General features: G+C 39.1%; 1 protein-coding gene across 1 annotated transcript in view; it reads right to left on the bottom strand.

The window, feature by feature from the left end:
* LOC119586598 (cyclic nucleotide-gated channel rod photoreceptor subunit alpha-like) overlaps window positions 1-343 on the bottom strand; it is a 5,883-nt gene that overhangs the window by 1,644 nt on the left and 3,896 nt on the right. The gene's annotated exons all lie outside the window — the stretch shown is intronic.

Genomic DNA, 343 nt, shown 5'->3' with positions numbered 1-343 from the left:
TCAAACGGCATCAAAGTAACTTACTCCTAGCTAGGTCACATGAGTGTAGATTGATCCACAGTATCCACTATGCCACGCAACATTCTATCTTACATGTAATGTACACAAAAGTGGGAAAATACATAACGTGAGCAACTATTCCAGACGCTCTTATGAAAAGACACGATGTCAGTTACCGAATTTCGTAGGTAAAGTACTCATACAAGCACATATAATTACTAACAACACACACATACGCACAGATTGCAGTCCACAGTTTTGAATGCAACGTTGTCTATATTATATACCTTATTGCAAGCACACAGTGTGCCACAACCTTATTCACCAACTCCATACAATGACC

This window comes from Penaeus monodon, chromosome 21, assembly GCF_015228065.2.
Source record: "Penaeus monodon isolate SGIC_2016 chromosome 21, NSTDA_Pmon_1, whole genome shotgun sequence".
In the NCBI taxonomy this organism is placed as follows: domain Eukaryota; kingdom Metazoa; phylum Arthropoda; class Malacostraca; order Decapoda; family Penaeidae; genus Penaeus; species Penaeus monodon.
The sequence above is the reverse complement of the archived record's forward strand: the minus strand, read 5'-3'. Positions and strand labels throughout refer to the sequence as shown.